This window comes from Taudactylus pleione, unplaced genomic scaffold (assembly GCF_031769625.1).
Source record: "Taudactylus pleione unplaced genomic scaffold, aTauple2 ptg000044l, whole genome shotgun sequence".
Taxonomy (NCBI): Eukaryota; Metazoa; Chordata; class Amphibia; order Anura; family Myobatrachidae; genus Taudactylus; species Taudactylus pleione.
Window position 1 is genome coordinate 6,718,372 of NW_028284446.1, and position 23,611 is coordinate 6,741,982.

Consider the following 23,611-nt stretch of genomic DNA (forward strand, 5'->3'; position numbering starts at 1 on the left):
TAGATCCAAGCACCTGGCATCTTCACCACCAACACCTTCATCAACCATGATCGGAAGTAGTCCTGCATCCAATTTGATATGGCCAACTCAGGCCCTGATGCAGAGCCGGACGCTCTTTCAGAGTGCTTGCTCTGAATCAGGGCGGCTTTTTTTTTGGAGCCGGCCTCCTGGCCGCTCGCTAAGCTGTGGGTGACCACCCACAGCTTTAGCAAGTGGCCAGGTGATGGTCGTGACCATCGGGCTTGCGACAGCTCCCTTGTGGTAGGGTCTCGTCTACCGCAAGCCCCAGTGAGCTTCTGGCTCTAATAGAGCCGGAAGCGCACTACTGACATCACAAGTGATGTCAGTAGGGCCGCCCACAAATGGCAGGCATTCCTTCGGGAACGTCTCTGTTTGGCCAGCCACCCCCCCCCCGACCCGCCTACCAAATGGGGCAAGCTGTCAATCAACTTCGACAGCCGCCCCTTTTGGATGCGAGCACTGGAGCGAGCGATTTCTAGCTTGCTCCACGGCTCATGCACACGCAGTGCGCACGCCGCGTGTGTGCACAGCCCGGCCATCAACCCACTTGCAAGTGCTAGGCGCTCGCGAGTGGGTCTGAATCAGGCCCACCGTCCTCCCCTATACTGGATTCCTCAGAAGAATCCTTGAGTGCTACGCCTGCTGCTGCTGGGAGTGGATCTTCATCCCAGAAGTGGGCCAGTACTAAAAAAATTGACTGTTAAACAATCCTTTGCACGGGGGAGCAAGTATGACAGCAGTCACCCAGTTGCACAGCGGATCACTGATGCCATAACATATATGCTGGTATTAGATGAACGTCTGATATCCGCCATTAGTGCAGTGGGTGTTAGACAGTAAATTGAGGTCCACTGTCCCCGTTACCAAATCCCATTTAGGTTCCACTTCACTAGAAAAGCAATTCCCACCCTGTACAGGGTCATTAAAAAAAGTGTCCTCCAAAATGCCATTGTACTCACTGTCCACTTAACCACAGATATGTGGACAAGTGGAACAGGGCAAACACAAGATTACATGACTGTAACAGCCCACTGGGTGGGTGTATTGCCTTCAGCAGGCACCAACAGCAACAGCAGCATCTAAGAAAAAGCAGCTTATTCAGAGGCAGGCTACTCTGTGTATAACCGGTTTCACTAAGAGGCATACTGCTGACAACCTCTTACAAAAACTCAGGGAACTGCAATATGGCTTGCCCCACTTGGACTCTCCTCTGGATTTGTGATTTCTGACAACGCCATCAATATTGTGAGAGCATTACAGCTGGGTGAATTCAAAAACATCCCATGTTTTGCTCACACTATTAACTTGGTGGTGCAATTTTTAAAAAAAAAATTACGGGGCCATGCAGGAGATGCTCTCTGTGGGCCGCAAAATTTTGGGGCATTTTTTGCCATTCAGCAGGTGCATGTAGAAGATTACAGCACCTGCAAGAAATGATGAATTTGCCCTGTCACGAGCTGAAGCAAGAGGTAGTTACGAGGTGGAACTCTACCCTTTATATGTTTGAGTGGATGGAGGACCATCAAAAAGCCGTTCAAAGCTACACAACGAAGTTTGACATAGGAAGAGGAGGGGGACTGTACCTTACTCAAGCTCAGTGGTAAATACTTTCTGAGTTGTGCAGAGTGCTGAAACCCTTCGAAGTAGTCACCTGTGAAGTGAGTTCAGACCCTGCCAGCCTGAGTCAGGTAATTCCCTTCAATAGACTGTTGGAAAAGTAGCTTGAGAAACTGAAGGAGTAGCTGAAATGAAGCGATTCCGCTAAGTATGTTGGACTTGTAGATCAAGTCCTTTATTCGCTTTGCCAGGATCTTCCAATTGTAGCAATACATTTTGGCAACCATGCTCGATCCTAGGTTTAAGTCATATGTTGTGTCTTTCTTCCCAATGGACACAGATCTGAAGGAAAAAAAATTGTCAGCCTAAGCGGCACGATGCAGCAATGGCTCCTCCTTCAGTTTCTCCATCAAGTGCAGCTGCAGGTAAAAAACTAAACCTTCCCAAAAAAAAACACTGGTGATGCAGCTGAGTCAACATAACCAAGTTTTGACATCTGGTTCGGTCTAAAAGAGTTGCCTACAATTAATGAGACCTCTACCGTGACTCCATCTGAAATGGTCACCATTCAAACAATGGTTGAGGACTATTTTAATGATGGTGTCTAAATAGGCATGTCAAGCAGTCCGTTTCACTACTGGCAGGAAAAAAGGCACTTTGGAGGCCCTTGCACAAACTGGCTTAGCTTACTTGAGCTGCCCAGTCTCCAGTGTGTACTCAGAAAGAGTTTTCAGCACAGCCGGGAAACTTGTCAGCGATCGGCATAGGAGGCTTCTTCCTCAAAATGTGGAAAAGATTATGTTCATCAAAATGAACTACAAATTTCACGAGGAAGACCTTTACTGGCAGTTACATCCAAAAATGATAGAGGCATCTGAGGCTGTAATGGTGGATTCCAGCGGGGACGAATTAATATTGTGTGAAGATGATGTACACACTGATGAGGGTGAGGAATCAAAGAATTGATGGCAACAACATCTTGCCTCTGTAAAGCTAGTTTGTGGATGGAGAGATCTTGCCAGCAATGTCAGCTGCCCATTGGTAGCTTGTTTCGTGGGGGCCTAAACAAACCAATCGCTTCAGCCACAATTGGCAGTCCCTGTTGCTGAAGTGATTGGTTGTTAAACTGTGCATGTCCTATATACATAACATAAGGGTGGGTGGAAGAGCCCAAGGAAAATTCCATCTTGCACCTCTTTTCTTTGCATTATGTGCTGTTTGGGGCATTGCTGCCTTACATTTTTAATATTATAGTTTATGAAACTGCCATCCTGTCTGCCACTGCTGTGTTACAAAAGTTTAATAGATGTCCTATATTTTTTTAAACTGCAGTGCTTTTGTGCCGCTGCTCTGATGCTTACCTTTTTTTTATTGTTTCATACTGTATTTATTTCAACTAAAATCACAAATAGGTATACTTGCAAAATACTCTTATGACATTTTACAACCTTGCTTTGTAGATGCCAACCTGTTCGGCTTGGTTTTCCTTGATCATAACAGCCATGTTTGGTCAGATGCAACTCAAACACCAAATGGAAAGGCTATTTTGTGATGGTATCTGGAGATGTTCTCTCTCCTCCTCTCCCAACCTTCCCATCCATAATTCCAGAAGCACAATGATAAGTGATGTTTAGTACTAGACTTTAAAATCCCTCTGCCCCCTTCCTGTTCAGAGCTTCTGTTTTGTGTGCTGCCACAGACAGCATCTCCTGCATGCTCCTTTCATTATTTTAAAATAATGCTGGACCACCACAAGAGCTCAACTGGGGCAAGGACTGATGTGAATAAGTCAAATATTCTTTGAAAATGACTCCCCACCTCCCTCATGAATTTGCTTTGTAATCCAAAACTTAAATGTATTATGAATCAACCCTTCCTTTCCCTGCCTTCAACTACATACATGCTCCTTCTCCCTCAGGCCTCTTGATTAATGAAAACATATGTTTCCTTATGTGCCATGTTGAACTGCCACATGTTTGTGCCTCCCACTGCTGCCGCTTAGCTTATTTAGCCAGCTAGCTTGTTGCAAATTATGGGCCTAAACTGGATGAAAACAATATTGTGAGCTGTGAGGAGGTCAAAATTGACTGGAAACGAGTGGAAATTAATGTTATTGAGGTTAATACTGTAGGAACAAAAAGAGGCCCAAATTATGTGATTTTCGTTTTTTTTATGATTTTTAGAAAGAATACAGATCCAAAACCAAAACACGCAAGGGCAGTTTTGCCAAAACCAAATCCAGATTCAAAACACAAAGGAGATACAGATCCAAAACAAAAACATGGGGGTTGGTGCACATCCCTAACTCTTAGTGCTTAGAGTGTACATCTGCATTTCCCCTTTTTTTCTGAAAGTCACAAATAGTTCCAGATCCATACGGTCGAGTCAAATACTACAAAAGATGACAAAGAATGATGATGTTGAAGCCTTTGTAACAACTTTCAAAAGAATAGCCAGATACTCTTAACAGGGCCACATATTGTGGAAAATGTCATTAGGGCCAATATCTACAATCCCTGTCTGCAGTCTTGTGCAAGTGGGTGAGCCACTGGGACCATAAAATAGCAGACTAGCTTATGAAAATGGTGTAGAGGTATGGGGCTGCCGAGGAACTGTTGCGTGTTCTCCAATGGTCCCCGGTTCCACAACAGCAATTTCCAGTGACTTCTGGCAAGACTTTTCCAGGAGAAAAGAATGCTGGGCAGTGGAATGAACTAAAACATCCAGAGACTGTAGGCTTGGAACCTGGAGATTGGCCAGCTGTGCCAGGAAGGTTTTCGCCTCATATAAGACTTGATAAAAATAAATTCAGATGTTTTAGATGTGGTGGCTTGGGCCATGTTGCTGCTATTTGTCAACTTACCTCTGAACTTATGCAATGTGATACTACTTATGTAAATCACAGATTATTGTTCTTTGCTCAACTAGCCTGCACTGCAGACAGACAGGCTGAGCCAGATAAACAAACGTGTATAAATAATGTAAAAGGCAAACGGGTAGAGACTTTGTGAGATTCTGGTAGCCTTGTTACTCTTGTAAATGCTAAATTGGTGAGCCCCTTAAAATATCAAGGGAAAACTGTTGCAGTAATCTGTATACATGGGGAGGTATGTAGTCAGGCTTCCCGACTGTCAAATCCCAGCATGGGACTAAAGAAAGGCGTCAGAATCCCGACGCCTATCATTATCCATCTGCCGAAATCCCGACGCCCAGCATACCGAACGAAGGTAAGCCGGGCGTCGGTGCTCTTAGTCGCGGTAGGGGGGTTAGGTTTAGGGACTCCTGAGGGGACTTATGGTTAGGCACCCCTGCCCGGGAGGGTAAGGGTCAGGCTAGGGGAATATGGGGTTATGGTTAAGCACCCCCAGGGGTAGGTTAGGGTTTGGCACCCCCCAGGAGGGTTAGGGTGTGGAGAGGGGGAGGTTAGGTTTAGGCACCCATAGGGGGAGGTTAGGGTTAGTCACTAGTGGGGAGGTTAGGGTTAGGCACCCCTAAGGGAGGGTTAGGGGGGGAAAGGGGTAGGGATAGCCTACTTACCTCCGCTGTCGGGATCTTCACTCATCGGGCTGCCGGCGTCGGGATTGTGACACAGGACTCCGTACCAGGAGCTATTTTTGAGGAAATGTGGTAGCATTCTCTTCAAACAGTTACAAGTGATCTGCGTTGTAGATGAAGATGCTGCTGCTATAGACTACTGCATGTGCATATTATTGAAGTAACAAGCTAAGATTTGCCAGCAATAAATGAAGCTATGTAAGATGTGACCCATCCTTCTTGCTGGGTAATAATCATTATTGTTCAGCATGCAATCACTGTGAGATTGTGTAAAGAGAATATTATTGCAAAGAGAATTTGTATTGGATTTTGTCTGCCTTTGTTATTGGTAACATAAGCAGCAAAAAGCCATTTTGTTGCACTTTCATTATAGATTCTGATTTAAAAGTGAGTAACTACTTAAAAATGCCTCTTGGAAACATGTTATAGCCTTCACACTTTATGTCAGAGTTATATTCTCAGTATGAGATTCATTCACAATATAATAATAGAAAAAATATAAAAAAAAATAAAACAAACATTGAACATACACAGTAGCTGATGTTCAAAATGTCTCCCACTCCTTATATTATCATGAACTGCAGTATCAGCTGGGAACACTGTGGGTCTGATTCAGCAGCAGACGCAAGTGCAATTGCAATCGCTAACGGATCACAGTTGCTAAAATATGCTAATGCCTGCCAAACCATAGCAGCATATAGACGGCCACAGGGCCGGCGCTTCCATTAGGTAGCTTTAGGCACCTGACTATGGGCACCGGGACCTGAGGTGAGGCTGGGGGATGTTACCAGGAGGAAGTTCTCCATGTATATCAGTAGAAGATGATTGTAGTTGGTTCAGGGCAAGAGCTGCTTGATGAGTGCCAGCAAACGATGGGGAGGTCTGCAGGAACTGGAATGCTGGTACGTAGTCCAGTGAGGAGAGTTGCCAGGAGTGTGCACACCATCAGGAGTTTTGGAGGAGGCTGGGAAGCAGTGAAGGTTTAGTAGTCGGAGGCCATGCCAGATTTCATCACTCAAAGGGCAGGGACCATGTTTCCACACTGCTGACTCAGGATCCAGGAGCAAGTGGGAGCTGCAAGTGGTGAGTAGCAGCTAAACCAGAGCGATCACGGAAGGGAGATTGTGAGGACCCGTGGCAGGAGGTGTCAGCAGTGGTGGTAGGAGTGATCCACAGGTAGGGTTCAGACTCAAAAAAATATGCTAAAGAAAATAGTGGATAAAGATGGGAAATATTGGGATTATTTGTTACTCTTATTATTGCAGGCCATTAGAGAGGTTCCACAATCTCCCACAGAGTTCTCGCCTATGGATTTTCTGTATGGGAGATGCCCAAGAGGATTGCTGAATATTACAAAAGAGACATTGGAGGGGCAACCCAGTTCTTATAAAACTGTTATTGAGGATGTTTTTCAGATGCAGGAAAGAATAGCTGCAGTGGTGCCAATAGTGAGAGAGCACAATAATAGATGTACAATTGTAATGCCAAATTACGAACCTTTGCTCCTGGGGACAGAGGCACTGATTCAGAGCCGGACGCTCTGACCAGAGCGCTCGCTCTGAATCAGGGCCGGGCTACCTAAAATTGGAGCAGCCCTTTGGACGCTCGCATAGCTGTGGGTTACCACCCACAGCTTATGCGAGCGTCCATGATGATGGTCACGATGGTCAAGACCATCGCGATCATCGGGCTTGCGATGAGACCCTGCGGTAGGGTCTCGCTGCCGCAAGCCCAGGAGTGCTTTTGGCTCTATCAGAGCCAAAAGCACTCCCACTGACATCACTAGTGATGTCTGTGGGGCCGGCCCCAGACGGTAGGCGTTCCCATGGGAACGCCTCCGTCTGGCAGCCACGCCTCCGGCACGCCCACCAAATGGGGCGTGCTGTCAATCACCATCGACAGCACGCCCCCTTTGGTGCGAGACCCGGAGCGACAGCTTGGCTGTCGCTATCCGGGTCTTGCGCATGCGCGCGACGGAGCTCCCTCCGTCGTGCGCATGCGCATTTGGGTACCATCGACCCGCTTGCGAGCGTCCTGCGCTCACGAGCAGGTCTGAATGAGACCCAGAGTGCTTTATTCGGATCCAACAGTAGAAATGACATTTTTGACCATTTGAAATCATAGAAAAAGTAGGTGAGGTTAATTATAAGGTGTACCAGTCTGGTAAAAGTAAGCCAGAACAGATGTGCCATGTAAATCTTATAAAACCTTGGAAGGCTAGAGTAACACTTGCAGCCACCCTGGTCCCTCCGATAATGGTCGTACCTTTGGTTCTCGAAGTAACAATAGCTAAAACCTTATCAACTATTCAACAGCATGAGGCTAAAGAATATCTTGTAAGAATTAGAGAATTGTTTTCTGACATACCTGGTAAAACAACAGTCATTAAACATGATATAATCACAGAACTAGGGGTTATGGTAAACCTAAAGCTATACAGAAAACCAGAAGCCCAACGGGAATCAGTGTCTAAAGAAATTTAAAAAATGTTGGAGCTAGATATAATTGAAGAGTCACATAGTGATCTAGTCCCATTGTGCTCATTCCAAAACCCGACGAGAGTTTACGCTTCTACAATGATTTCCGTAATTTTAATAGTGTGTTTAACTTTGATGCATACCCAATGCCTCATGTGTATGAACTTATTGAAAGGCTGGGAACTGCACTGTACTTAACCACTCTAGACTTAACCAACAGGTTGCCGTTGACAATGCAAAAGAAAAGACAGCTCTTTCTACACCAGAGGGTCTGCTCCAATACAAGATGTTGCCATTTGGGTTACATGGGGCACGCCTCCTTTCAGAGGATGAGGGATAAAATTCTAAGGGGTCTATTTACTAAGCAGTGTTATGAGACAGAGTGAAAAGTGATAAGTCTGTGATAAGGTGCCAGCCAATCAGCTCCCAACTGTCATTTTTCAAACACAGCCTGTGAGATGGCAGTTGGGAGCTGATTGGCTGGCACCTTATCACAGACTTATCACTTTTCACTCTGTCTCCTAACACTGCTAACGCTACTGCTTTAGAACCTCTATAAACTCCTGCCTATATCTTCTGATATCCTGCCTATAAACCTCTAAGGATGACGCTATTTTGCGTACGCAGTCATACAGTAAATAAAGACTCCAGACCTAGAACTTGTGGTTCCAAAGCACAAAGTATTATTCCAGTAAAAATACAGTCAGCTATACGCTATGATCTAAGTACAATTTAGCGCAAAGGAATTATACAGACCCAAGTACAGTTATACATACGCAGCGCTCTGGACCAGATGTAGGCATCAGCAAGAAACCCCCGTCAATCAGCATTCTGCATGAAGACTAGAAACCCAGGGTCAGAGCACACATATTTATACCTCCCCAGAAATAGACATCACAATAGAGAAGTTTGTTGCTAATACCATTGGTCCTAAAGGAGAGGGCATATGTTAAAAGACATCTCAGGTTGGTTCAAATAGCCACAGTCCAGCCTCTAACAACTGGTGGTCTCTGGTTTCCCGCCTCATGCAAATCCTAACAGTTGGTCATATAATGTACATTTTGTTGCTTGAAGTCTCTGCGGTCCATAAGTTGAGAATGCATGTTGCGATCTCTACATCGATGTTACCGGAATACTGTTGAAAGAGTATGCATAAGTACAATACCAAACATGGCTTACTTATCACGTATAAAACCTTAGTTACCAAATAATCTTTATTTCACAGCAATTATAATAAATGAGCATACTTGAATCTTATACCTTAAAGCTTATGGAACCTTGTATGTGAATATGTAATGTGCGAATATGCGAGGTTTGATGTAATGATGCTAGTTAACTTAGGGCAGATGCGTGTGTATGAAGCGTTTTCATACAGGATCTTATGCATTCGCTAATATGCGACTAGTTAACAGCACAATTGTTCATGTTAATGTGTGTATGAGAAATGGTGAAAGCTGCAGTCGCATGATGCTAATAGTAATATCGCCACATGTACTTAAGTGTGAGTTTATCCAAAATGGCGCTTGGGCGGCCATTCGCAAAATGGCGTCTTGCGATTTCATTTCCAAGATGGCGTCTTGCGGCCAGTCGCAAGATGGCATCGCTGCGATTCAATTTTAAACTGATCTTGTCTCAGCCAATTATCTAGCTTCGACAATCCACCCTTTGATAGCGAACAACATGCTATCACAATCTGATTTTAAAATATAATTTAGGCTTACATTTATATACTATTTTAGTGTTACTATGGGATGGCACAAGGTGGTTCTTAATCCATCAATAATGTGTCTCTGAGTGGGGACATAAAACCACTATTATACGCACACTGCGGATCTTGGAAGATCATGTGAAAGGTGTGGGGATACGCCAGTCCTATAAAGGCAGTCTTGAAGAGGAATTTGAGACTTTACATTATTTGAGGTGTTTTAAAAATAACATTTCAATAATACATTCTATGCAGGTCTAAATATAATACATTAAATTATGGTATTTCCTAGTTCAGGGTTGTAATGCAGTTCTGTATTTATCTCGGTATTCATACTGACCATCATCATGATTTCGTTCTTTTGGTTTACTCTATTTTTACATTTTCCACACTTCAACACAATAGGAACACACCGGACACATATGCCAATTATAATGATGACAATCAGTATAAGGATTAAGAAATTGCCTATGCTGGCGATCACTTCCTGGACCCATTCCCCTAGGCCTGAGAACCATTTCACTGGGTTCAGCCATGAAACCCATCCTTCTATCTTCTCCCCTACTTCAGCCACTGAAGCATTATGGTTCTTACAAAATTCCTATTTTAGCTGCAGAATTTCATCCATCTTTCGGTCTATCACCTCCTTGGGGTCGCTGGTATCATTGGTGACATAGGTGCAACATTTTACTCCAAATTGGGTGGCCAACGTTACGCAATACCCTCCAGTAACAGCAGTTAAATAATTTAATACTAGCCTGTGTTGCACCAGTTCTGTCTTGTACGCTTGGGAGAAAACATTTTTAACTCTGCTGCTCATTTTGCAGCTTCATCGGCTCTGTTGTTGCCCAGTGACACCGGATCATCCTCACATGTATGGGCTTTACACTTGATTACTGCCACCGCTTTGGGCAGTTGGATTGCTTCTAAAAGATGTTTTATGTGTCGGGAATGTGCAACTGGTGTGCCTGCTGCTGTCATAAAATTTCTCAGATGCCATAGAGCCCCGAAATCGTGCACCACCCCGAATGCGTACCTCGAGTCAGTGTAAATGTTAGCAGATTTGTCTGCTGCCAGTTCACATGCTCTAGTTAGTGCTACTAACTCTGACACCTGGGCTGAGTGAGGAGGACCAAGAGGTTTAGCTTCTATGATGTCTGTGTCATTTACAACAGCATAACCTGTACGTAATTCACCTGTGTCTGTTTGTCTATAACAACTCCCATCCGTGTAAAAAGTAACATCTACATTCTCTAAAGGTGTGTCGTGTATGTCAGGTCTAGCAGTAAAGGTCTGATTCAGATATTCCATACATTCGTGTGTATCATTATGTCCGCTGAACTCACCTCCCGCCAGCAACTCGGCTCTTTCCACCCTTTGTACATCATGTTCTACATATGGTAAATACGTTGCTGGATTCAGCGTGCTGCAACGTTTAACAGTGATGTTTGCAGGTGCGATTAGAGCTAGTTCCCATTTGGTAAACCTAGCCAAAGACACGTGTCTGGTTTGAGCAGAATTCAGCAGAGCAGATACAGCGTGGGGAGTGTATACAATCATATCATGACCCAATACTACGTCCTCACTTTTACTCACCAATAGAGTGGTAGCTGCTACACTTCTCAAACAGGTGGGGAGTGATCTCGCCACAGTGTCCAATTGGGCACTGTAGTATGCTACGGGCCTACTGGCATCACCATGTTTTTGTGTAAGGACACCTGCAGCACAACCATCGGCTTCCGTACAGTATAAATCAAAAGGTTTTTCATAATCAGGTATTCCCAATGCAGGTGCTTTTGTCAGACTATCCTTAAGATTAAGGAAAGCCTGCTCTGATTCCTCTGTGTGTATGACACGATCGGGCTTAGAGGAAGAGATTAAGTCCTGTAAAGGCAAGGCCAAAATAGAAAAACCTGGGATCCACATTCTACAGTATCCACACATTCCCAAGAAGGTACAAATTTCCTGTTGATTCTGTGGCAGTGTCATGTTGTCACAATCCTGGCTAGTTTTTACCTTTTGAGACTTACCTCTGCCAGCTGCTCCATGGATCTGTGGTTGTAATTCCCCTGGGAGATCTGCTCTGGCTGAATCATGCTGGCTGTGACAACCCTGTGTGTGCAGACTCCTCACACTGATTAATCTGTGAGCATTGCTAGTCTTAATTGGAATCACAGGTGTGGTCCTGATTCTCAAGGGCTGCAGAGATGATTACTCCCTCTGCATGTTGTGCCTTGCTCCACTCTGAATGCCACTGCCAGACCACCTGTCTGTTTCCACCAATTGCTGCCAGACTCTAGGTATATAGATCCTACTCTAATAACACTCAGTGCTTGAACATCTTGTTACATCCTGTGGTGTACTACTTGTGATATAGCTGTACCTCTGTGTACCAGTATGTCCCAGGCTCCTGCTGGTTCCTAGACCAGTGTTATTCGTAAGCCTGCTGCGTTCAGCTATCCACGCTACCATCTCTCACCTATGGCTCCCAGGCCGCTCCAAGTAGCTTCCACGCTGCCAGCTTCTCCACATGGCTCCCAGGCCTCACCAAGTAGCTTCCATGCTACCATCTCTCAACTACGGCTCCCAGGCCGCTCCAAGTAGCTTCCACGCTACCATCTCTCACCTACGGCTCCCAGGCCACTCCAAGTAGCTTCCATGCTGCCAGCTTCTCCACATGGCTCCCAGGCCGCACCAAGTAGCTTCCATGCTACCATCTCTCACCTACTGCTCCCAGGCCGCTCCAAGTAGCTTCCACGCTGCCAGCTTCTCCACACAGCTCCCAGGCCTCACCAAGTAGCTTCCATGCTACCATCTCTCACCTACGGCTCCCAGGCCACTCCATGTAGCTTCCACGCTGCCAGCTTCTTCACACTGCTCCCAGGCTGCACCAAGTAGCTTCCACGCTACCATCTCTCACCTACGGCTCCCAGGCCGCTCCAAGTAGCTTCCACGCTGCCAGCTTCTCCACACGGCTATCCTGCCTCTCCACGTAGCCACCCAGCTACCAGCATCTACCCATGGCTATCCAGTCGCTCCACCTAGCCACCCAGCTACCAGCATCTACCCACAGCTATCCAGCCGCTCCACGTAGCCACCCAGTTACCAGCATCTACCCACGGCTATCCAGCCGCTCCACGTAGCCACCCAGCTACCAGCGTCTACCCACGGCTATCCAGCCGCTCCATGTAGCCACCCAGCTACCAGCGTCTACCCACGGCTATCCAGCCGCTCCACGTAGCCACCCAGCTACCAGCGTCTACCCACGGCTATCCAGCCGCGCCACGTAGCCACCCAGCTACCAGCATCTACCCACGGCTATCCAGCCGCTCCGCGTAGCTACCCAGCTACCAGCGTCTACCCACGGCTTCCCAAGCCACAACAAGTAGCTTCCACGCTACCACCCGTCTGCAAGCTCATCTGCTGGTACACCGACCAGCTCAGTCAGCCTACCTGCCGGTCCCAGTCCGGTCCCTCCAAGTTCCTTCTGGTCTCATTCCAACGTCTCAAGTTTCCAGTTCCAGTCACTCATCACCAAAGACAGTTCTCACTGCTACCCACTTCTTACATTAAAAGAGCTATTCATGTTACCCATGGTTCCAGTCCAGCCAGCCTCCAGTGATTCCAGTTCATCACATGATACAGGTAATTCACTAGCACCAACTGTGACAGTATGTTCAAGCCTACCGATGGTGGCGGATCAAGCACCTAATCCTGGATCAGGTGCTTTCCGTAACCTAATCACTCATTTGGATTCACAGGAGGCGGTACAGCATCAAGTACTACAGCTTCTGCAAATTCTGACTAACCGGCTAGATGATACCCAAATCTTGCCAGAACCCTTAACTACTTTCCATCAACTGCTGGAACAGCTACACGCTCTACTCAGCAAAATCTTTCACATCATTCCTGAATTTCTTAGAGCTACCTCTGTCTCAACTAAAAACTCTGTCTTGGAATCTCTAAGACCAAAGATTCTTCCATGCCAAGTAAAGTGAGACATCGAAGTTACCCGCGATCCAAGCTCTCTGTGGCTGAATGCCAGCGGCGTAAAGATTTACATCTCTGTCGCTATTGTGGAGCTTCTGACCACTTTATCAAAGGCTGTCCCCTTTGCAATTCCAGCAGTATAACAATGTGTCAACGTCTCAATGCCTGTTCCGGTCCCATCCCGGATTCTGCCTGTTCCTGTCCCGTCCCGGATTCTGCCTGTTCCGGTCCCAGCCCGGATTCTGCCTGTTCAGGTCCCAGCCCGGATTCTGCCTGTTCCGGTCCCAGCCCGGATTCTGCCTGTTCCGGTCCCAGCCCGGATTCTGCCTGTTCCGGTCCCAGCCCGGATTCTGCCTGTTCCGGTCCCAGCCCGGATTCTGCCTGTTCCGGTCCCAGCCCGGATTCTGCCTGTTCCGGTCCCGTCCCGGATTCTGCCTTTTCCGGTCCCGTCCCGGATTCTGCCTTTTCCGGTCCCGTCCCGGATTCTGCCTGTTCCGGTCCCGTCCCGGATTCTGCCTGTTCCGGTCCCGTCCCGGATTCTGCCTGTTCCGGTCCCATCCCGGATTCTGCCTGTTCCGGTCCCGTCCCGGATTCTGCCTGTTCCGGTCCCAGCCCGGATTCTGCCTGTTCCGGTCCCAGCCCGGATTCTGCCTGTTCCGGTCCCGTCCCGGATTCTGCCTGCTCTGGTAGGGGACTCCAGTTGGCAACCCCAGGAGGGGTCTCCAGAGTCTCCACCCCAGGAGGGTCCTCAAGTCTCGTAACCCAAGAAGGGATTTTGAGTCACTCACCCCAGGAGGAAGTCTCTGTCCTCGCATCCCAAAAGGGGGGTTCATGTTCCATAACCCAAAAGGAAAAGTCGAGTCAGCTTCCCCAGAAGGGGATTTTGGGTCCCTTACTCCAACAGGGAGTGTCAAGTTCTGTACTCCAGGAGGGGACCTTAAGTCTCTCAGCCCAGGAGAGGGTTACAAGAATTATGCCCCAGGAGGGGGTTTCAAGTCTCGCACCCCAGGAGGGGGTCTCAAGTCTCGCACCCCAGGAGAGGGTCTCAAGTCTCTCACCCCAGGAGGGGGTCTCAAGTCTCACACCCCAGGATGGGGTTTCTAGTGCTATTCCCCAGGAGGAGAATTCAAGTGCCTCATTCCAGAAGGGGATCTCAAGTCTCGCACCCCAGGAGGGGGTTTCAAGTCTCGTACCCCAGGAGGAGGTCTCAAGTCTTGTACCCCAGAAGGGGGTCTCAAGTCTCATACCCCAGAAGGGGGTCTCAAGTCTTGCACCCCAGGAGCGGGTCTCAAGTCTCGCACCCCAGAAGGGGGTCTCAAGTCTCGCACCCCAGGAGGGGGTCTCAAGTCTCGCACCCCAGGAGGGGGTCTCAAGTCTCACACCCCAGGATGGGGTTTCTAGTGCTATTCCCCAGGAGGAGAATTCAAGTGCCTCATTCCAGAAGGGGATCTCAAGTCTCGCACCCCAGGAGGGGGTCTCAAGTCTCGCGCCCCAGGAGGGGGTCTCAAGTCTCGCACCCCAGGATGGGGTTTCTAGTGCTATTCCCCAGGAGGAGAATTCAAGTGCCTCATTCCAGAAGGGGATCTCAAGTCTCACACCCCAGGAGGGGGTTTCAAGTCTCACACCCCAGGATGGAGTTTCTAGTGCTATTTCCCAGGAGGAGAATTCAAGGGCCTCATTCCAGAAGGGGATCTCAAGTCTCACACCCCAGGAGGGGGTCTCAAGTCTCACACCCCAGGATGGAGTTTCTAGTGCTATTCCCCAGGAGGAGAATTCAAGTGCCTCATTCCAGAAGGGGATCTCAAGTCTCACACCCCAGGAGGGGGTCTCAAGTCTTGCACCCCAGGATGGGGTTTCTAGTGCTATTCCCCAGGAGGAGAATTCAAGTGCCTCATTCCAGAAGGGGATCTCAAGTCTCGCACCCCAGGAGGGGGTCTCAAGTCTCGCACCCCAGGATGGGGTTTCTAGTGCTATTCCCCAGGAGGAGAATTCAAGTGCCTCATTCCAGAAGGGGATCTCAAGTCTCGCACCCCAGGAGGAGGTCTAAAGTCTCGCACCCCAGGAGGGGGTCTCAAGTCTCGCACCCCAGGAGGGGGTCTCAAGTGTCGCACCCCAGGAGGTGGTCTCAAGTCTCATGCCCCAGGAGTGGGTTCCAGGTTCCAGTTCCCAGGGAAAAGTGTCATGTACTACTAATCCTGATCATGGCTCCTGTTCAGCATCTCCTGAAAATATTGTTCCAGAGGATGACAGTTCCTGCAGTCTGTTCTCAGCCTCGATTGTTGAAGCTGCTGTCTCTGGCTCCTCAGGACTCCTTCCAGTTCCTTTAGTTAGTCCAAGTACCGAACAGCTATCAACGTCACAATCATCGAACACACAAACTTCATCGGATACTCCAGAATGCATATACTTCGATGGGGACTTATCGCAACACTTTGCATTACTGAAGCATTATGCTGCAATCATGGAAGCAGATCCAGCTTGTGGTATCACTCCTACCAACTTTACTAAATACCTTTTCGCTTCCTTTAGAGGTAAGGCGTTGGACTGGGCCAACCCTTTCATTGAGTCAAAAGATCCTGAGCTTCTAAGTATAAAAATTTTCAGTGAAACTGTTATTAAAGAGTTTGCTCCTAAACCTGAAAAATTAAATTCTAGTGAAATTCTCAGTTCTGAAAATCAGTCCAAGCAGTCTCTTGGTTCTACTAAGGAATCAGCCCCTGCTGAGTCCTCCACTTCCCTGAAATTCGAACAAGGTCAAGTTTTTAAGGGCCAACGTGCTGAATTCGAAGCATCCATGGAGAGTGGTGCTATAGAATCGGCATCCTTGAACATGAGATGTGCGTCCACCTCCTTGTCCTCTTCATACTGCGGTACGTCCCAGGAAACCATCAAAAATTGTTATATTTCGCTTAGTTCCTCCCAGGAGTCCTATCATTGGTCAAGTCCTACTAAACCTTCCATTTTACCTTTAGATACTGACTCGGAGTCTGAACTCGATCCTGCATATGATAATTCTCCATTCCCTGAAAGCCATCTGTCATTTGACCCTGTCCTTTCCAGTCATATATTTCCACGGGAGTTACCAGAGGTCCCATGTCCGTTGGCTGGCACAAAACGTTCTCGCAGCAGAAAGACGAATCGACGAAGGTCTTGAATCATCCCCTTGAAGAATTTCCACTCCTGGTATCCCAATAAATGTAAGAATTTAGAAGACGTCTAAAGAGATGTTTCAAGAGAGATGGTGTCCCTATGTTTGAAGCTCCTGTAATGTCATGTTTGGAAGAAAGTTCTTCAGTTTCCAGGGTGTCTAATTTTTTCGTGTTCTCCTATGTATTTGTTTGGGTGTTCAGAGTCCACCCATGAAGAGGGGGGTACTGTCACAATCCTGGCTAGTTTTTACCTTTTGAGACTTATCTCTGCCAGCTGCTCCATGGATCTGTGGTTGTAATTCCCCTGGGAGATCTGCTCTGGCTGAATCATGCTGGCTGTGACAACCCTGTGTGTGCAGACTCCTCACACTGATTAATCTGTGAGCATTGCTAGTCTTAATTGGAATCACAGGTGTGGTCCTGATTCTCAAGGGCTGCAGAGATGATTACTCCCTCTGCATGTTGTGCCATGCTCCACTCTGAATCCCATTGCCAGACCACCTGTCTGTAACCACCAATCGCTGCCAGACTCTAGGTATATAGATCCTCCTCTAATAACACTCAGTGCTTGAACATATTGTTACATCCTGTGGTGTACTACTTGTGATATAGCTGTACCTCTGTGTACCAGTATGTCCCAGGCTCCTGCTGGTTCCTAGACCAGTGTTATTCGTAAGCCTGCTGCATTCAGCTATCCACGCTACCATCTCTCACCTACGGCTCCCAGGCCGCTCCAAGTAGCTTCCACGCTGCCAGCTTCTCCACATGGCTCCCAGGCCTCACCAAGTAGCTTCCATACTACCATCTCTCACCTACGGCTCTCAGGCCGCTCCAAGTAGCTTCCATGCTACCATCTCTCACCTACGGCTCCCAGGCCGCTCCAAGTAGCTTCCACACTGCCAGCTTCTCCACACGGCTTCCAGGCCGCACCAAGTAGCTTCCACGCTACCATCTCTCACCTACGGCTCCCAGGACGCTCCAAGTAGCTTCCATGCTGCCAGCTTCTCCACACAGCTCCCAGGCCTCACCAAGTAGCTTCCATGCTACCATCTCTCACCTACGGCTCCCAGGCCACTCCAAGTAGCTTCCATGCTGCCAGCTTCTTCACACTGCTCCCAGGCCGCACCAAGTAGCTTCCATGCTACCATCTCTCACCTACGGCTCCCAGGCCGCTCCAAGTAGCTTCCACGCTGCCAGCTTCTTTACACGGCTATCCTGCCTCTCCACGTAGCCACCCAGCTACCAGCATCTACCCACGGCTATCCAGTCGCCCCACCTGGCCACCCAGCTACCAGCATCTACCCATGGCTATCCAGCCACTCCACGTAGCCACCCAGCTACCAACGTCTACCCATGGCTATCCAGTCGCTCCATGTAGCCACCCATCTACCAGCGTCTACCCACAGCTATCCAGCCACTCCACGTAGCCACCCAGCTACCAGCATCTACCCACGGCTATCCAGCCGCTCCACGTAGCCACCCAGCTACCAGCATCTACCCACGGCTATCCAGCCACTCCACGTAACCACCCAGCTACCAGCATCTACCCACGGCTATCCAGCCGCTCCGCGTAGCTACCCAGCTACCAGCGTCTACCCACGGCTTCCCAAGCCACAACAAGTAGCTTCCACACTACCACCCATCTGCAAGCTCATCTGCTGGTACCCCGACCAGCTCAGTCAGCCTACCTGCCGGTCCCAGTCCGGTCCCTCCAAGTACCTTCTGGTCTCATTCCAACGTCTCAAGTTTCCAGTTCCAGTCACTCATCACCAAAGGCAGTTCTCACTGCTACCCACTTCTTACATTAAAAGAGCTATTCATGTTACCCATGGTTCCAGTCCAGCCGGCCTCCAGTGATTCCAGTTCATCACCTGATACAGGTAATTCACTAGCACCAACTGTGACACATGTTCTGTATGGCCTGGATTCTATCATTTGTGAGATGTCTTAACTCCTGGGTTAGGCAGTGTCCCAAATAATTTACTCTGGATTGGCATGGCTGTAGTTTGTCCTTAGCCACCTTGTGTCCTGAGAGATGAAGCAACAACAGTTTAGTATCATTCAAACATGACATAAACGAATCAGAACATAGCAATAAATCATCCACATATTGAATTAGAACAGATCCATTGGCAGGTTGAAAAGATTGTAAACAGTTGTGCAATGCCTGGGAGAAGATACTGGGGCTGTCTATGAAACCTTGGGGCAACCGTGTCCATGTATATTGTACACCCCTGTATGTAAATGCGAATAGATATTGACAGTCAGGGTGGAGAGGCACAGAGAAGAAAGCAGAACAGAGGTCAATGACACTGAAATGGGTTGCATTTGGTGGGATCTGCACCAGGATGACAGCTGGATTTGGCACTACAGGGAATTGGCTCTCTACGACCTTATTAACACCTCTAAGGTCTTGTACCAGCCTATAGCCCCGCCCACCACTCTTTTTCACCAGAAAGATGGGACTGTTGGCTATACTAGCTATACGGACTAAAATTCCCTGTTGCAATAATCGTTCAATTATTGGAAAAACCCCTAATTCTACCTCCTGTTTTAGTGGGTACTGGGGACTTTTTGGAGCTTGCCTACCGCTTTTTAAATTTACCATTACAGGGCTTACATTTGCCATTAATCCAGTGTCCTGTCCATCCTTAGTCCAAAGTGAATCTGGAATTTGGGACAACATTTGATCTATCTGGGATGGATTTTCATTTAAACTGGTAGAGTGATACATTATCCTTTGGGGAGTGTCCAACATATCCCGCACCTCGTGCGCAACTCTCTCAGGGATATCTAAAAATACACCATCAGGGGTGCAATATATAACACATCCCATCTTACATAACAAGTCTCTACCCAGCAGGTTAGTAGAAGCCGCAGCAGCCAAAAGAAAAGAATGCCTGGTATGCAACGGCCCAATAGTAACCTCTGTGGACTTTGTTAAAGGATAATGTTCCATTTTACCTGTTACACCCATTATTGGTACTGTCTTATTAGTCACCTGTAAATTAACGGGAGATTTTATCACTGACCTGGTCGTCCCTGTGTCTACAAGAAAAGGATATTCAGTATCAGCTACATCAACCATCATGACCGGTTCTTCCCTAGTGCTTCCCGTTAACCTGACTATCTGTAGACTACATGACCTGACCCCTAGCATTGGCTACCATTCTCCAATAAAGCATTAACGGCCACAATTGGGGCTGGTGCCTGCTGGATATTAGCTGGTCTCTGTGCATATCCCTTATGGGGATATCCAGGTACTCTCTGGTTTGGGGGGTCCTACCCTTATTACTCTTCAGTTTCTAATTAAATGTCCTGGCTGGTTACAATTAAAACATATTTGCGGATCAGATGAAGACACGGGTTGTTGTGAGGTTTGAGCAGGGGGAAAAGGTGGTGGATATGGGTAGGGATATGGAGGATAAGGGTATTGTGGGGAATTTGAAGTTTGTGAGTAGTGTGGGACCTGTGGTTGTGTAGGGTTAGTAGAATAGAGCTGTGTTTGCTGTTGCGTGGGATTAGTGAGGGTATATAACTGTTCAGGTGTAGGTGTGTGTGTAGATGCAAGTGTTTCTGTTGGCTGTGATGTTACCGTCATTCCTTCCAGAGCTTGAATACTGACAGCCATTAGTTTTTCGCTCTGGGTCTCTCTCTTCTTTCAGATGTTCTTATCATGTTCTATGGCAGATTCTATGAGTGTATCTATTGTGACTCCCCTCCAGCCAGGTTGTGAGGTCTGAACCCGAGTCTTTAAGTTTTCTTTAAGACCGTCCATGAGTACCATGACTATCATTCCCCTGTGGTGAGTGCTATCTTTAATATCTTCTATCCCAGTGTACTGGGTGATAGCCTGCAGAACCCGGTCGCAATACTCTTCAGCAGATTCACTCTCCTTTTGCTTGATGGTGAAAATTTTGTTCCAGTTAACTACTACCAGAAAATATATACCCAATTGAGTTACAATGCGGGAAATGTTACCTTGGTTTACTTGGTCTGTTAAGGGAACGTCACCATCCAATACACAATCCGTGATAAATTTTGTCACGTCGGTATTGTGTGGTAGACAGGCCCTTAACACCACACGCCAATCTTTATTAGTTGGCTCATGAGAACTACCCAAATTCCTCAAAAATCTTTGACATTTGGCTAGTTCCCTTTTGGGATCGGGGAAATCATTTATGATGGAATTTAGTTCTGCTCTTGTCCAAGGACAATGCATTACCACTTCCCTCGTGGGCACTACACCATTCGCATCTGCATTTAGATTCGGAACAGTTATTGTCCGAATGGGATGCAGACCGGTAGCGCTGCTACCTTTGACCTTGTTACCTGGCTGGGGGTTTAATCTGTAGCTGCTACGTATGGTATTAACAACTTCCTCTACGGGTGCAGAGGGTGTTAGCACTTCCCTTGCTGTTACCGAAGGAGATGGCGGCACCACTCGTGATTGTCGTGGCTTTGCATCTATCATTTGTAAAGCATGTGAAATGGCAGACATTACAATAGGCTCATCATCCACATCATGAACATTTTCTTTATAGTTGCTTAAGAGAGGATACAAATTGCTTGTTACATTTTTATGGGTATTTTTGATAACTGTACTTGCACCTCCATCCACATAAGGTGGGGGTGGTGCGCGTGAACTGCTGGTAATACCTTCCGCAACGCTACCTTGCTGCACGTGCACGCCATTTTGCGGCTCGCCCGCATTGCAATTCAGCTTCGCGGATGTATTCTCTGGCAATGCGCTCGCAATGCTAGTTTGCGTCGCTTGCGCATTTTTAAGCCACGCATCCCCTTCATGCTGCCACAACTTTAAACATTCATAATATTTGACCTTTTTCTCTCGGGAGCGCATCAGACGGATGTGATCCCGGACATTATCTAATACATCTTTATCAAAACTACCAATTCTGGGAAGCGGTCTAACACTCTTCTTCATCATTTTAAACCATACATCATAATACCTTATTGCATAACTACCGTACTTAGTATGCATAATACGATGGGCCGATCCAAGCGGCGCTTCCATTAGCAGCACATCATTGTCTAACATCTCTATTGTTTCCATGGCTCCCATTCCGAGACAACTCCTACATTTTTCAATAAAGATTTAAACTGGTGAAAGACTTTCACTTACCTGTGGACGATTTAAACGGCCGCACCCACACACCTGGGGAGAGGATAAGATTTAAGAAGGCTACTTCCACACACCTCTCTACAACAAAGACAACATGTACACCTGCTACTGTGTATAGAACGGTAAGCTGCTTACTGAGCGGCTAGCACTTAGCCCTTAAAGGTCATATAGTACCTCTAACTTTAGGGAACAAGTTACCCCTACCAACAAATACTCACTGTTACTCACTTTTTCCTGCGCAGAAAAATACATGTTAACCCAGATATTGATAGCAATTGAAAAAGAATGTAAACCTCAATGGCTTTGCTTAAACACGTGGCAGCATAACCGGAAGTACGTATACACTATTGTGCGACCAGTCGCATACACAAAAATGCGACTACCACACAACCGTATGACAACCTTTAGCTGCGTACACAAAAGTGCGTCTTTACTGTGCGCAAAACTGCGACTCAGACGTGTGTTCAATACTGCGGCACCCCTTTAAATGTTAGGTTCTATCAACAAAGGAAAACAAACTTTTTCCTCTCTTGTCCCTGGATTCTAGTCAGCGTCCCTGGCTCACACGAAAATGGGAAGCGATTTCTCAGCACCGAGCGGTTGCATGTAAACCCTGCATGTGGCCACTCCACCCTTTGGTGAGATATCGATAACCGTATGTGCCGTGTGAGTAGGTAAGTGACTTCACTACGAGCCCCCAACTAACGATACTGCTTTAGAACCTCTATACATTCCTGCCTATACCTTCTGATATCCTGCCTATAAACCTCTAAGGATGACGCTATTTTGCGTACGCAGTCATACAGTAAATAAAGACTCCAGACCTAGAACTTGTGGTTCCAAAGCACAAAGTATTATTCCAGTAAAAGTACAGTCAGTTACACGCTATGATCTAAGTACAATTTAGCGCAAAGGAATTATACAGACCCAAGTACAGTTATACATACGCAGCGCTCTGGACCAGATGTAGGCATCAGCAAGAAACCCCCGTCAGTCAGCATTCAGCACGAAGACTAGAAAGCCAGGGTCAGAGCACACATATTTATACCTCCCCAGAAATAGACAACACAATAGAGAAGTTTGTTGCTAATACCATTGTTCCTAAAGGAGAGGGCATATGTTACAAGGCATCTAACAGGTTGGTTCAAATAGACACAGTCCAGCCTCTAACAACTGGTGGTCTCTGGTTTCCCACCACATGCAAATCCTAACAGTTGTTCATATTATGTACATTTTGTTGCTTGAAGTCTCTGCGGTCCATAAGTTGAGAATGCATGTTGCGATCTCTACATCGATGTTACCAGAATACTGTTGAAAGAGTACGCATCAGTACAATACCAAACATGGCTTACTTATCATGTATAAAACCTTAGTTACCAAATAATCTTTATTTCACAGCAATTATAATAAATGAGCATACTTGAATCTTATACCTTCAAGCTTATGGAACCTTGTATGTGAATATGTAATGTGTGAATATGCGAGGTTTGATGTAATGATGCAAGTTAACTTAGGGCAGATGCGTGTGCATGAAGCTAATATTCAGCGTTTTCATACAGGATCTTATGCATTCGCTAATATGCGACTAGTTAACAGCACAATTGTTCATGTTAATGTGTGTATGAGAAATGGTGAAAGCTGCAGTCGCATGATGCTAATAGTAATATCGCCACATGTACTTAAGTGTGAGTTTATCCAAAATGGCGCTTAGGCAGCTATTCGCAAAATGGCGTCTTGCGATTCATTTCCAAGATGGCGTCTTCCGGCCAGTCGCAAGATGGCATCGCTGCGATTCAATTTTAAACTGATCTTGTCTCAGCCAATTATCTAGCTTCGACACTGCTTAGTACATAGACCATTAAGTCTCCACAGACAGTATGCTGCTGCTTATCTCACTGATGTAGCCATCTATATTCCTGATTGGCAGTCTCACTTACACAACAGTGTTGGACTCCATCCATGAGGCAAGATTGACAGTCAACCCAATAAAGTGTTGCTTGGGGATGAAAGTGTT